This window comes from Mastomys coucha, unplaced genomic scaffold, assembly GCF_008632895.1.
Source record: "Mastomys coucha isolate ucsf_1 unplaced genomic scaffold, UCSF_Mcou_1 pScaffold5, whole genome shotgun sequence".
NCBI classification, from domain to species: Eukaryota; Metazoa; Chordata; class Mammalia; order Rodentia; family Muridae; genus Mastomys; species Mastomys coucha.
Window position 1 is genome coordinate 70,335,121 of NW_022196911.1, and position 12,642 is coordinate 70,347,762.

General features: G+C 42.8%; 1 protein-coding gene and 2 non-coding genes across 5 annotated transcripts in view; 2 read left to right on the forward strand and 1 right to left on the reverse strand.

The window, feature by feature from the left end:
- Window positions 1-8,760, reverse strand: part of Pafah1b1 (platelet activating factor acetylhydrolase 1b regulatory subunit 1) — a 54,354-nt gene extending 45,594 nt beyond the window's left edge. The window contains exon 1 of one of the 3 annotated variants that reach the window (XM_031353037.1): window positions 8,645-8,760. The gene's annotated coding sequence lies outside the window, so the exon portion shown is untranslated. Of the gene's footprint in view, window positions 1-5,693; window positions 6,346-6,490; window positions 7,159-8,644 lie in introns of those variants that run through there. The other 2 variants (XM_031353036.1, XM_031353038.1) reach the window with 2 other exon arrangements.
- A 1,219-nt stretch (window positions 8,761-9,979) lies between these two features.
- Trnaf-gaa lies at window positions 9,980-10,052 on the forward strand. The gene has a single exon. It is a non-coding gene; the product is annotated as a tRNA-Phe (tRNA).
- Window positions 10,053-11,118: 1,066 nt separating this feature from the next.
- LOC116079375 lies at window positions 11,119-11,226 on the forward strand. The gene has a single exon (XR_004113937.1). It is a non-coding gene; the product is annotated as a U6 spliceosomal RNA (small nuclear RNA).
- Window positions 11,227-12,642: the final 1,416 nt, after the last annotated feature.

Here is a 12,642-nt window from a genome sequence, read left to right on the forward strand (position 1 = left end):
AAAAAAAAAAAGAAAAGAAAAAACTATTTGACCATGTAAGCCAGCACCCAGGTGGCACTCCAGCTACTACCCAAGTTCTTTCATAGATGAAAACACCCATCTACTTAAAAGAGATGAGAAAGTTGAAATGGGTACCAAATTCAGATGTGACAAACTAGACAAATGTTTGACACAGCTAAATAATAATACTGAGAGAATGTCTAGAAAATCTCTGACAGATTAGTCCTGTTTTAACCAACAGTCACCAATTTTTAAAAAGAAACAACCAAAATAATAAGTACTTATGACTGTTCCCAGTGAGTATAAAGCACAGATATCAAATAAAATCTCTAACTCCTGTGCTAATGACAAAAATTAATAGAAGTTAAAATTCTATTTAAGTGAATGTGCAAACTGTCATACCAAACCAGTAAAACTGTTGAAACAATTTAAGAAGACTTCAGTTGGGGCTGACAAGATGGCTCAGCAGGTAAGAGCACTGAGTTCGGATCCCAGCAACCACATGGTGGCTCACAACCACCTGTAATGAGATCTGACACCCTCTCCTGGTGCGTCTGAAGATAGCTAAAGTGAATTGCGCCGGATCGAGCGGGGCGGCAGAGGTCCTGAGTTCAATTCCCAGCAGCCACACACATGATAGCTCACTGCCATCTGTACAACTACAGTGTACTCATACACATAAAATAAATAAAATAAATCTTAAAAAAAAGACTTCAGTGAAGTTAAACATCATGTTTACACAATATATTATATATGGCATCTTTCTTATTTGTTTGTTTGTTTGTTTGTTAGGTCTCAAGATAGAGGTTAAAGGACAGCTAAGTTATATAGAATTCAAAACCTAGGCTATGTGAGACTCCCATCTCAGAACAAAGAAAAGAAATACACATTTCCCAAATGGCTTTTAAAACTAGGATTCACTCTATAGCTAAACATCTATAAGTAAACTTGCTTTTCTCTTTCTGTTTTTCATTGTTAAAACAAAACACACACACACACACAAAACCCAAGATTAGGCCTAGTGGTGGTGGCAGTGGCTCAGGAGTTGAGGGCAGTCAGATCTCCGAGTTCAGAGCCAGAATGATCTACAGAGTGAGTTACAGGACAGACAGACAAAGCTACACAGAGAAACCATGTCTCAAAAAACAAAACAAAAAGCCCAAAGATCAATACCACCAAACCAACACACCCAGGTTTTTCAAGTCAGGTCTTCTCTATATAGCCCTGGCTGTAGACCAGGCTGGCCTCAAATTCTGAGATTCACCTGCCTCTGCCTCCCAACTACTGGGATCAAAAGCTTGTGTTACCACCACACTGCTTAATTTTATTTTAAATAAACTTATCAAGTAAGAAAGTAATGATTGCTTCTTCCTCGGCGCTGCCATCTGTTTTGCGGCATCATGGCTGCCCTCCGACCTCTGGTGAAGCCCAAGATTGTCAAAAAGAAGTTCATCAGGCACCAGTTAGACTGATATGTGAAAATTAAGCGAAACTGGCGGAAACCCAGTTGACAACAGGGTGCGGAGAAGATTCAAGGGCCAGATCCTGACGCCCAACATTGGTTACGAGAGCAACAAGAAAACCAAGCCCATGCTGCCTAGCGGCTTCGGGAAGCTCCTGGTCCACAACGTCAAGGAGCCGGAGCAGGAAGTGCTGCTGATGTGTAACAACAAATCTTACTGTGCTGAGATTGCTCACGATGTGTCCTCTAAGAACCGAAAAGCCATCGTAGAAAGAAAGAGCAACACAGCAAAAAAAAAAAAGAGTAATGATTAAGCCGGGCGGTGGTGGCGCATGCCTTTAGTCCCAGCATCTGGGAGCCAGAGGCAGGCGGATTTCTGAGTTTGAGGCCAGCCTGGTCTACAGAGTGAGTTCCAGGACAGCCAAGGCTATACAGAGAAACCCTGTCTAGAAAAACCCCCCAAAAAAAAAAAGTAATGATTATATTGCACAAGACGAAAAACAGTAACAAAGAATTTCCACTTCAAATGATTCTTTTAAAATATATAAAAATAGGCTACCAGTCATTATAAAATACTTTTATAGCAGAGACTTCAATAGAAGCAACTAAAAATTCTGTCCAGGGCTAGTTCAGTGGTGGACAACACCAAGGGGCAAGCCTGAGTTCCATCCCCAGCACCCCACCCCAGTATCTTCTACAAGCTAGTACAGTCACATAAAACCAGCTTAGTTTGCAAGCTAACCTTAAGTTTGGAGGCAAAAACAAAAAAAACAAAACAAAACAAAAACTTGTATCACCTCTTTAGAACTGAATATTCGATGTGTATTGTGTTTTGCTTTTGGGCTCTGTTTTTATTTATATTCAGTTTTTGGACTTTTTTGGGGAGGGAGGGGGCAGGGAGTGGCGTGTTTTTGTTTCTTTGTTTGAGGCAGGTTGGTCTGGACCTCACAGAGGTCCACCTACTTCTCTGCCTTCTGGGTACTGGAATGTGCTTGTTTAAAATAGCTCTATCACATGGGGCTGGCAATATGGCTCAGAAAGTAAAGGTGCTTGCCTCCAAGCCTGTCAAACCTGAGTTTGAACTTTGAGAGTAGAAGGAATACCCCTAAATTTGCACTCTGACCTCCTCCACACAAAAAACTCACACACACACACACACAAACACACACACACAAATATAAGTAATGTAAAAGCTGGGCAGCAGTGGCACACGCCTTTACTCCTGGTGCTTAAGAGGTAGGGGCAAGTGGATTTCTGAGTTCAAGGCCATCCTGGTCTACAGAGTGAGTTCCAGGACAGCCAGGGCTACACAGAGAAATCCTGTCTCGAACCCCTCCCAAAAAAAGTAATGGAAAATAACAATAATATTAGTCTGGGGGGAGAGTCCAGTGGTTAATAGTATTTACTGCTCTCACAGACAACCAGAGTTTAGGTCCCAGCAACCATGAACAGATCAAAATCACTCGGCCTCAGAGGATCCTACATGTGCATTTGTACTCACACTTACAACTAGCCACATACACATTCATATAATCAAAATAATAGAAACAATAATAATGACATGGTCTAGCTTTGTATATAATCTAAGAGAGAGAGAGAGCAACATTTACTTTCCTTTTTTATCATTATGTATTATGTGTCAGTCAGAGGACAAATTGTGGGGCTTGGATCTGTCCACCATTTGGATACTGGGGATCAAACTCATATTGATAAGCTTAGCAGCAAGTACTAAACCATCTCACCAGCCCGATTTTCCTTTTCTTAAATAAAACAGAAGTATAACATGGATGTTCTAAACTAGAAAACCAACAATTATAAAATACTGATTTTTCATTCCCAGAAACAAATCCTTTCATAACAGGGATATTTTACCCAGAAAATTATGTATAACAGAGCTTAAAAACAGATACCAAATACTACCAAAAGCAGGACAGTATGTCAGTACACACCCCGCTTTACAGCAGCACTCAGGCAGCTTCTAAGGTAGAAAGAGGCCTGCTTAGTATACATAAGGAATGAGAATCAAGCCAGTCAAGGATAGTGTCTGTAACTATCAAGACCTCAAGGTCAGGACCAGCTCCACAGCAAATTCAAGGCCAGCCTGGGCTACATACAATAAGACTCCATCTCAAAAGGAGCAAGAGAGGTGGTGAAATGGCTCAGTGGATAAAGATGTTTGCCACTAAATCTGACTTGATTGAGTCCAATCCACAGGACCTACATGGTGGCAGGAAAGCTATAATCCCCACAAATTGATGCACATAAATACATATAAATGAGCAAGTGAAGAAAAGAAATTCAAACATTAAGACTTTTGTAAATATAGGATTGTGATTTTTAAAAACTGATTCCTTCAAATTAAGTAGGATTCGGAGATATACCAGAAATGAAAACACTTGTGTACGCTCCATCAAATTATCAGTAAGCTCCTGGGTGGCCGTGGGGTTGGGGTGGAGGCTCACCACTCTTAACTAGGAATAGTAAGGCTAAGGATATTTGAGACAGAATATAGTAATGTACTCATCCATCACCATAATAGCCTTTCTACTTTCTAACTACATGAAAAATAGCAAAAAATGTAAAAATACAAAGTTACAACACTCATAAGGGTCATCAGAATTACATTATCATATTTACAATTCTTTACAAGACACTAAAGTGAGCTATGTTCTTTATCACACAAAAGATCCTATGCAAGAAGCAACACAAGAAAAAAGGTCTACTTAAAAAGCTCTTAATACAAAATAATCACTATTTTCTCATCTTTGATGTTCAGCAAGAAATTAAAAAAAAAAAACTATTTTAGTGAAAATGAGTATTAACTAGATTTTTTCACTATACCATGCTTTTTGTTGCCAAATATCCCTGGCATTCGTTAACTTAATACCTACTTAGCTAGAATAATTAAAAAACATTAGCCAGACCATATATGTGGATTTTTTAATACATACACACATGTGAACAGTAAGTACTTGTTTCAAAGCAAGGATGCTGCCTTTATTCCAATTACTCAATGCCCTTCTTGAAAAAAATGTAGAAAATCTGAGATTTTAAGATCCATTGTAGAGAAATGCCTTTATTGTAGCTACAATTAATATTGAATAACCTTACAATCATAAAGGATGAAAAAAATCTGATGAAAGGGCAACTGAGCATTTCACAGCTTTTTCTGGCGCACCCTTACTCCACCCAGTCCTCTCGCTCAATGGCTGTTCACAGCATCCACAAATATTAGCCCATTTTTAAGGGGGTGGGAGGATGTACCAAAACAGGGGATGCTCTGTCAAAACCAACATATGCAAAAATATTTTGTGAAAAACTGGTTTCCTTTCTGACTCTTAAAATTATATATACCAGCTTTAAATTTATTACAGAAAATCTTTCCCTCTGAAATCAAACAATGATCTTTTAAATAGACCATGAAAGGATAAATTACCCTAAATACATGTATTGCGTTAATTAAAAAAAGCCCACAATTTGTAACTGCCAATTATTTGCACAACTATGTCCTGAAAGACGCATATTAGAAATAAAAGCTTGCTAAAGCCTTAAAACAAAACCAATTTTTAAAGTTAAAGCTTTTAATGTAAATTCAACATAGTATTACTAGCATACCCAACTAAAAATATTCCTATTAAGGGATTGAATCCTGCCGCAATCAAGCTCTACTGCAGGAGGGAACACAGCAAACACTGCTGTGGCAAAATGAAGACGGGAGACAATGTTACTGTAAGAGGCCCAAACAAAGTCTCTGCACCATCCCACCCCCAGGAGAGAAATTTACACAAAACAAGCCAACCCAACAAAAAGAGAATTGCTAAAATGACCTTTCTGTTACTGTATCTTTTAAAGGTTGTGAATCTTTAGGAGGGTGTGTTTGAAACTAAAGGTAAGAAAAGCTGTAATAATTTTATTTACTCCCAATTGTCTCTTAAAGGGGGGGGGGGGGGTATCCTTGACCTGACATCGCCCATTGAGAATGAGACCACAAATCTGGTATTCTTCTTCAAAGGCAAAATTTCTTAACCAAAAATACTGATAGGAATCACACCCAAACCCAACAGAAAATTTCCTGCGCTCCTCCCAAGGAGTTTCTTGCTAAGTCACTGGAAAAAACAGGCAGGATAACAAATAAAAGCCAGGCACCTTGCTTTCTCCTATCTCAAGACAGTGAAAAATCCCTCTTCTTGGGAGTCAAAATAAACCCACTGTCTCAAAAACATTTTCTCACCTGGGAAGCTAGAAAGAGTAAATAGTCACAGCGTTTCCTAATGGAGTGGAGAAATGGGATGAAGGGAATGGTTGAGAACCTGGGAGCTCAGTGTTAGCAACGTCAAAAGACAACTCCCGTGCGAGGAATCAGTATCAAAAAGGAAAATCCTGCCCGATTCGGTGGGTGGATGCTGCAGATCTGAGTGCAGAGGCTGGACCACCACCGTACCGGGGGGCCGAGGGCCTGCGCGGCGGGCCATCCTCCCCAGGTCGACCCTCAACCTAAGGACAAGTGGAGAACCGGACGCCTGGAAGGCCTGGTAGCTGCAGGAGCACCGGCGGCGAGCCGCCAGGCGCGGAGGGGTGGGGACTGCGGGTTTGCTTCCGCGGCCCAGGAGGGCTGAGCCCTTTCCCCAAGATCAGAGAGCGACCTGCTATCCACGCCCTTCCCACCCAAGAATACTTTTCTTGCTAAGTCACGGCGGCAGGAGGGCGATGCCGCCCGAGAGGCCACGGCTCGAAGCCTCAGCGGTCCGAGTAGCCCGCTGCCAGGATCGAAGGACCGGAGACAGCCAGGGCAGCGCCCTCCCAGGCCAGGGCCCCCTCCTCGGTGCCTCTCACTCAACGGCCGTCGCGGCCGCCATTTTGAGAGCGAGGAGAGGAGAAGAAGAAGGAGGAGGCAGCGGCGGCAGGGGGAGGGGAGAATGGGAGGGAGGGGACCGGCGCAGCCACATCGTCAGGCCGCCGGCCCGGCCCGCAGCCGCCCGAGCGCGATGGAAGAGACAGAGGGGAGGGCGCGGAGCGTCGCCGCCTTACCGGAGCGCTGCACCGCCGCCTCCGCAGGGCCTCTTCCGTCCTTCACTCCCATCCACCAGCGGGGGAGGGGGAGGGAGAGGGAAGGGAGAAAGGAGGGAGGGAGGGAGGGAGGGGGAGGATGGCGCGCTGGGCCCGGTCCCGGGGAGGGGGAGGGGAGGGCCGCGGGCGGGCTCCTCAGCCGTTCCGGGGCTCGAGCCCTAGCCCAGCGTCCGCGCGTTCTCTCGCTCGCGCCTGAGCGCTCCCCTCCGGCTCCTCCTCGCTCCCCGACTCTCGGGTCGCTGCTCCTTCGCTCCCTCACTCGCTATCTCGGCCGCCGGACTCCGCCGCCGCCCCGCCGCTCCAGCTCCGTCTGTCACAGGAGCTGCCCCAACGCCCTGACGTCACCGCGCCGCCGCCGCCCCAGACCCGCCAGGAAGAGGGAGGGGAGCCGAGGGCCCGCGGCGCATGCGCGGGCCGGGCTTGGGCCTGGACCTGGGCCGCGCGCCCTTCCGCAGGGTGAGCTGGAGGCTGTACCCCTACCGAGCCGGTGGGCGAGCTTGCGCTCTTGTCCGCGCCTTTCCTCTGGCCCCCTGTTCCCTTGGGAAGAGCCGCCTCTTTTGCTCTAGACTCTCGTCTGACTGCTGGCGCCCATCACCACTGTAGCTCGGCTTCAGCGTTCACTGCGCTGTCCCGGCGGAACGCGCGGGTCCCGGGTGCCCTGGCATCTCGGCCTCTGCTGGCTATAGAGCAGGAGCCAAGCCAGGATTCTTCCTTTCTGCCTTAGCCTGTGGGATTATTCCCCACCCCCCATCTACCCGCCCACCCAAAAGGACCAAAGAAAATTGGTGGGCTTGGGCCAAAGAGCTGTTGAGGTTAAAAGGCAGATGGCCTGCCTTGTGTTCCTTTCTGGTACAGATTTTTAATTGGAAGGAATCTCCCATAGATGTGATTCAGCTATTCTTTTCCTTAGTCACCCGTATACATCAGAGATTCTGGAAACTGACGTCCACAGAAAGACCTGGAACTTTATTCTCTACAAGACATGTCTGTGTTTTATTACATTATGAATTGTATATTGATGACAAGTCTGGGGGATTTGTTGTCAATTTATTCCACAAAGAGACACTTGATTTTTGAAAGGATATGTTTGGGGCTCTGAATAATTCGATATAGGATATTTAAGTATTGAATGGAATTACTTCGTTATCCTCTTGTGTTTTCTAGCACTCAGTCTTAACTGATTTCATTACTCCCCTCTATGAAGGTAAATACTGTACAAGGAGCTGGGGCAGCTGCAGAGTTAATGTCTCCAGTATGAATCCTAGTGTCACCACTAACTGGGAATGTGACCTTGAATAAATTACCATATCTGTTTTTGGCCTTAGTATCAGTATAAAATAAACCTAGTAGCCAAACAAAGTGGCACATAGCCCAAGTTACTCTGGAGGCAGGAGACCAGCAGGAGCCCAGAAGTTCTCTCGGCAAGCCTCAAGAGCATCCTTTTTTAAAAAAACAATGATGGTAGGAATAAACAAGCTAGGGTGTTTCACATCTGTAATCCTAACACTGTGGAGACAGAGGCAGGAGGCTTGCCACAAGTTTGAGGCCAGCATGGTGTACATAGTAAGACCCTACCTTAAAACAATGATTCAAAGCTGGACATTGTGTTTTAATATCAGTACTGTGGAGTTGAGACAGGTAGATCTCTCCAAGTTCAAAAGCCTTCTCTACCCAGTGAATTCCAGGGCAAACAACTACAGAGAGAAACCCTGTCACAAAAAAATAAATTATAAGCAAGCAAGCCTTGGGTAGAAGCACACATCCGTTATTTCAACCTGGAATGGCTGAAGAATGAGGATCACAAGTTCAACAGCTACCTGGGGAACTCAAATGTTTTTAAATTTATCATTTTTTTTTTAATTTATCATTTTTAAAAGGGTGAAGACAAGCCGGGAGGTGGTGGTGTATGCCTTTAATCCCAGCACTTGGGAGGCTGAGGCAGGTGGATTTCTGAGTTGGAGGCCTGCCTGGTCTACAGAGTGAGCTCCAGGACAGCCAGGGCTACACAGAGAAACCCTGTCTCGAAAAAAAAAAGGGGGTGGGGGGTGAAGACACAGCTCAGTAGTACATGCTGAGAGAAAGAAAAGAAAAAAAAATATATTAGAACAGACTTACCTGTGAAGCTTTTGTGAGATTAGATGTCGCATGGGTTAATGCATCCTTCAGTGGTAAGGTTTCATACATAACTCATGTAACCATTGATGTCTAGTACCAAAGCCAGTCTCTTTGTATTGGGATGGGTTATCTTTATTCCTGGAAATGTTTGAAAAAACATAAGCCAATGATCTGAAGGGATTCGGTTTTTTTCCTTCATCAACACAAGAAACTAAATCAAATAATCTTTAAAAGGTTATGTTCAGAGTTTCAGTTTTTTTGATTCTGTAGTCAAAAATATGGACAAGATGAGACAGAGACTTGATTCTATAACTTACATCCAAAAGCAGCCAAGAAACATTCAATAAATTAGAGCATCCCTTATTCTAAGAATTCACCCACCTTTAATTTTTTTCTTTTAAAATATTTAATATTGCCTGGTATCTTGCTTAATATTTAATCAGATGAGTGAATCAGTTCTTTTTTTTTTAATGAATGCTCTAAAAGTCAACAAACTTACTTGGAAGCACATTGATAAACAACAGTTTAATACAAATAGATAGCCTTAATTCCCATAAGCCTTGAGATCACATGTTTTTATGTATAGAAAAATATAAGACCTATATTGTATAATTATGTGCTAAAATAAGTAAAGATTTTATTTTTATAGCAATCCTTCAAAAAACAGTAAGTCTCCTTTGGGGGAAGATATACCACTTCTCTCCCTGGATTATAATTTTTCTGAGCAGATTATATGCTTAAATTGACATAAAGCAAGTGTGTTACAGTTCTGTGCCTTTTCAGTTACTTGCTAACACTGTATATCCACTTTGACAAATACATGTCTACTGAAAATGGAGAATTAAGACATCTGTGCCATCAATCATAATTCATAAGGACTTACGTAAAACCTAGGTCTACTCAGGAAACATTTACTAATGGATATTTTGAATAGTGTTTATATTTTCTTGTGGAAAATATAAACATTTTGGTTTTTTTCTAAGTACAATCTAACAATCCCTCCATTCATTTGAATTACAAATCTTTATTTTTCCAGTAGACATTTTCAAAATGGAAACATTTGTTTCAATTGCTGCAGCAAAATTAGTGTTACTTCAAACAATTCTGCAAATAAGCTGACTGGAAGAAACACTCCAAAAATATGGCTACTGAGGAGAGAACAAAATGTCTTCTAAAAGTATGTCCAAAGGAAAAATTGTTTACAAAGGGTAAAAATGTTAAAACTTTGTTCTGAGGAGCTAGGGAGATTGCTCTGTGGCTAAAGTGCTTGCTCCTCAAACATCAAGACCTGAGTTTGATGCCCAGCACCCTGATTAAAAGTAAACTGGGATCTAAGCTGAAATAGCTCAGTTGGGAGAGCATTAGACTGAAAATCTAAAGGTCCCTGGTTCGATCCCGGGTTTCAGCAAGGTTCTGTTTTGCAGGTGGAGGTGGTGGCGTACGCCTTTAATCCCAGCACTTGGGAGGCAGAGGCTTCTAGGCCAGCCTGGTCTAGAAAATGAGTTCCAGGACAGCCAGGGCTACTCAAAGAAACACTATCTCAAAAAACAAGAAAAATAAAGTGGGATGTCAACCACCACACACATGTGTAAGAAAACTCCCACATATGAACATGAACACACAAAAGAAAAATCACTCATCAAAAAAAAAAAAAACTTTATTTTGAGAGCTCAACTAGCCTCTGTAGTTTATAGGAAAATGTCCAATGTCATGTGTGAAAATAATAGAGAAAGAAACTAACAGATGGTAAGAAGGAAGCTTAGGAGAATGCAAGATATATAAGTTAAAGTCCATCCAGAAGAGAACCATGACCCAGCTGACCAGGGACTGACTCTAGGAGATTTTCACTCATTAACTTGGGTACTTGAAATTCCACAAGGCATAGATATGTCAGCGTGGGCAGATCCAACTAGACCAGTCATTCTTCTCAGCATCGTGACATCCTCATGTGTCATGAACATTGGGAGGACATAAAAGCAAATGAAAAGGAATCCACAGAGTCAAGCTCTCAGCTTAGTGGAACAAGGAGGACCCAGAGGGAACATTTCTAACCCAAAACCTTTAAATAGACATGAAATATACGTAGAGAGAAAAAAACTATGGGCGGGGGGAAATGGGTCAGTAGATAAAAGCATTCGATGAGACAACCCGAGTTCCATCATCCAGACCCACTGATTAAATGAGAAAACTGAATTCAACAAGTCATCCTATGACCTACATGCACACTCTGTGGAATGCTCATGTCCACACTGACATATGCACACTAATAAAGAAAATGTAAAGTATTGACATAGACAATACAAAAAGATTCGTGGTGTTCAATAGGATGTCACTGCATAGATCAAGCATAGGGTAAATTCTTTCCTTTTCCTTCATGCCTGTTGCTGTGTACTTAGTGGATAAAGGGTTAACTCTTATTTGGAGAAGTTAAAGAAGTCTTTGTGAAAGAGGTGGCTTTTTAAAATAGAATTTTGGTACTCATTATGGCAACACATATATGAAAGTGGAAATGATATAGAAAAGATTCACATGGCCCCTGTACAATGGATGACATATAAGCTCACAAGGCATTCCATACCTTAAAATGAAATCGATTATTTTCTTTTTTTTAGATTTATTTATTACATGTAAATACACTGTAGCTGTCTTCAGATCTCATTACAGATGGTTGTGAGGCACAATGTGGTTGCTGGGATTTGAACTCAGGACCTTCAGAAGAGCAGTCAGTGCTCCTAACAGCTGAGCCATCTCTCCAGCCCCATGATATCAAATTTTGAAAATGGCTAAGGAGGAGCTAGGAGGTGTAGTTTAATTGATAAAAATGCTTGTCTCGAATGCTGGAAGCCCTAGGGCCAATCCTCAGCCTCAAGTAGTACTTGCCAACAGAATCGGTGCCCTCAAGTGGTAGAAGCAGGAGAATCATGAGTTCAAGGGCACCATAGACTTCAGGAGACCCTGTCTCAAAACAGCAACAAACAAAATAAAGAACATGGTCATTTTGACTCTGCCATTTGCTGGTTTGTTTGTTTTGTTTGGTTGGTTTTTTCAAGACAGGGTTTCTCTGCATAGCCCTGGCTGTCCTGGAACTCACTCATAGACCAGGCTTGCCTCAAACTCAGAAATCCACCTGCCACTGCCTCCCAAGTGCTGGGATTAAAGGCGTGCACCACCACTGCCAGGCTTGACTCTGCCTTTTAATTTTAAGAAAATTTTAAAAATTCTGTTGGGGGCTGGAGAGTTGGCTCCACAGTTAAAAGCACTTGCTCTTGCAGAGGACCCAGGTTTGATTCCCAATACGCACATAAAGACTCACAACCCTCTGTAATTCTGGCTCCAGGGAATCAGATGCCCTCTTCTGACCTCCTTGGGCACCAAACATACACACACTATGCATAGACAAACATACAGGTACAAAAACAACCTTTCTAAACAAACCATGTTTATGGGGCTGGGGAGATGGCTCAGCAGTTAAGAGTACTAACTACTCTTCTGAAGGTTCTGAGTTCAAATCCCAGCAACAACATGGTGGCTCACAATCATCCGTAATGAGATCTGATGCCATCTTCTGGGGTATCTGAAGACAGCTACAGTGTACTTACATATAATAAATAAATAAATCTTTTAAAAAATCATGTTTATAATAGTGTTCTTTCACCTCTTATTAAGGGCACATTCCGTATATATTTAATATTAAACAGTTAAGTTGTGAAACTTCACCCAGCAGGTTTAACAATTACAGAGTCTTGAAAAACCAAAAAAAAAAAAAAATTACAGAGTCGCCGGGCGGTGGTGGCACACGCCTTTAATCCCAGCACTTGGGAGGCAGAGGCAGGTAGATTTCTGAGTTCGAGGCCAGCCTGGTCTACAGAGTGAGTTCCAGGACAGCCAGGGCTGTCAAGACAGAGAAACCCTGTTTCAAAGAAAACAAACAGGCTGGCGAGATGGCTCAGCAGGTAAGAGCACTGACTGCTCTTCCAAAGGTCCTGAGTTCAGATCCC